Source organism: Aplysia californica, unplaced genomic scaffold (assembly GCF_000002075.1).
Source record: "Aplysia californica isolate F4 #8 unplaced genomic scaffold, AplCal3.0 scaffold00199, whole genome shotgun sequence".
Taxonomy (NCBI): domain Eukaryota; kingdom Metazoa; phylum Mollusca; class Gastropoda; order Aplysiida; family Aplysiidae; genus Aplysia; species Aplysia californica.
This window is the reverse complement of record NW_004797469.1, coordinates 985,302-988,188: the sequence shown is the minus strand read 5'-3', so window position 1 is coordinate 988,188 and position 2,887 is coordinate 985,302.

Below are 2,887 nucleotides of genomic sequence, written 5' to 3'. Positions count from 1 at the left end.
CACACACACACACACACACACAAACACACATACACACACATACACACACACACGCACACACACACACCACATACCCACAGGCAGTTAGAATACTCATGCATTTCTTCATCTGATATCGCAACCAATTGATCCAACAGATTCTTTATGATCATTAACAGAACAGGTTGATTTGGGTATATGAAATTGGAGGGTGGTTGGAGTTATTTGGGTGGGCAGGGGAGGGGGGGTAGAGCTAGAGAAATTGTGCTCAATGATGATTGGAATAATTTGAGGCCGGTTTTCTTTTTTAAACAGAGGCATGTATTCGACCCCACCAATACAGTTTAGATTTTTCAAGAGGCGAACTTCCAACCCTGACTGTTAGGGCCATTGCGATCTGAGAGGGATACACCATTCCAACTGAAAGATCGAGAAATTCCTTCTTTTTTTTAAAAATACCTCCACTTGAGAATCGAACTCGGGTCTCCTGCATGAGACAGCGAAGAGCCTAACCACTACACCACAGACACCGTTCGTCAGGGGTTGAATAAAGTTGTATTGCAGGGTGAATAGAACAAACTGTTAAATTCTCACTCAACAGCAAAGTCTATGCGCTTAAAATCTAGGAGGGAGTTAAATTCTGGTTCATAAAGACTTAAAAGTGCTCCTAGTCATGATACCGAAAACATTGTACAGCCAAATAGACAAGAGATGGATACTTTCTCTGTTCTTTTTCCTTTTGTCGCACAGATACCAACTCCACGACTGAGCTGTCCGAACTTGAGCAACAGAGACTGTTTCTGGGTGAGTAGTCAATACAAAACGAATACAGAGATTTAAAAAAGAGTACACAACGAACATAATGTTACAATTGACTTGTTCTCGGTTGGTGATTGGAAGCTGCCACTAATAAAATATTTTCTTTTCCTCTGAGTCTTTTTTTCTCTACGTCATCTTCTTGTTTTTTCCTTGCACTGAATGACGGTTATCGTGTCTCTGTGCTTTTCCTTACCCAAAACAAACCCAAACTAAACCTGATTTCGGAGTTTGTCACCCTGGATGGTAGCAGATAGGGCTACTTTTAAAGATGCCTTATTTTATGGAAACTAGGACGTAGCGTGTTAACATTTGTAAATGGAGGGAAGAGAGGGGACACGGCGTGGTGGCACAGTGGTCAAGACTTGGAGCAATGTTTTGGTATCTTATGTCTTCATGTCTATTCTGACATCATTTTTAAAAGTAGACTATATGCAGTTTTTACAGTTTTACAGAAAGGCCCCCAAAAAATGAATGCTGTTACCAAGTAAACAACATTTGCTTTAAAGATCATAAGAAAATTGTATTCTTCAAATTAATATTGACTTGGAATGTTTGCAAAAAGTTTGTTTTCTTGGAACCAATATTCAGTTGTTCTTTTTTCTGGGGGGGGTGGGGGGGCTTTAATTTTGCTTTATTTTGTTTTGTTTGTTTGGGGCAGTGTTGGGGGGGGGGTCCTGAGAAATTATTAAAATTGCATATGCTATACTTTAAAAAAGACAACAGTATACTGTTTATCTTATGGTGTCTACTCGTACTTTACCTGTCTTATCCTATCATGTTTAATGTTGTTCCATCCCTTATATTATGTGATCTTTACTTTTCTGACTTATCTTTATTGATACATATCTATTTCCATTACTACCTCTGCGCTACTGCACCCTCCCTGTTCGTATCGTGAACACCTTGCAATCTTTCACCTGACAACCTGCAGCCACGCCCAGAGCAAAACGCCCACAACACACTGGGTCCAGGCTGTAGAATCTGACCAAAAAAACGAGAAAGTTTGACATAGCAGAGCCGGAGGATACTTCGTACCTTGGCACATCGTAAATCATGACGTGCCATTCCCTTTCACTTGCAAGCCATTCCTGGCAATTTTGTTTTCGATATTAAGAATTTACTCAGTTTCAGTCGATAAGCATGTCTCACCTTCAAACAAATTTTCATAGTATCATAGCGTTAACGAGGATCAAAAACCGCCTCCTTATAATGATCTAGATGGTGTCAATGTAAGGATAGACACCTACATTAAGAAAATTCTACTATCTATCAGTAATTGCGACACATAATGGTGACCCATGGTGGTGAAATCAGGCGCTTGTCAATATAATTAGATCGAAGAAAAACGCATTTTTCTTCCCATTTGGCAATTTTTTTCGAATTTGTATTTTTTGGCTCAACATCCTTTATGTCAATGTAAAAAGAAATTCCTGTAACGATTTTACTGAAAAACTTTAAATAAAAGCACGAAAATTTTAAAATTTTCATTTTCCAAGGACTCTCCAGCTTTGGTAGTCACCAAATTTTGGCGGCCATTTACTTGCAAATTTCACCTCTGAAACCAGGTAACACTCAGTTACATTAATCAAGAATATCTACACTTCTATTGAAGATAGACGGTTACATTTTTCATTGAAAGCAAGACAAATGAGCAAGCTATAAGATAATACAAAACAATAGCTCCACATGCCCAAAACCTGACGAGCACCTGATTCCACCGCGTCGTGACACAAAAGGTCTAATTTTGAACTTCCGAAAGTAGAAATAAAGTTTAATAAACATTGACGTCCGTGAAACTAACGATAGTAGAAAAGATCTTACCCACTTGATTAGAAGTAACCACAGACACGTTACCTGTGCAACAATGAAGCAATCGGCAACGTATTCGTAGAGAAGGTCAGAAGGATTAAAAGAGGGGGAGAAAGAAAACAGTGAGAAAAGGCATTAAACTTGGAGAAAGGGTAAAAAGGGGAACTGGTGGACGTCGTTCGATTTATGATTTTTGAAGTTGTTCAGTTTTCATATTGGTCCTTTTTTATACTCTCTCTCTTTCTCTCCCTCTCTTTCTCTCTCTCTCTCTCTCTCTCTT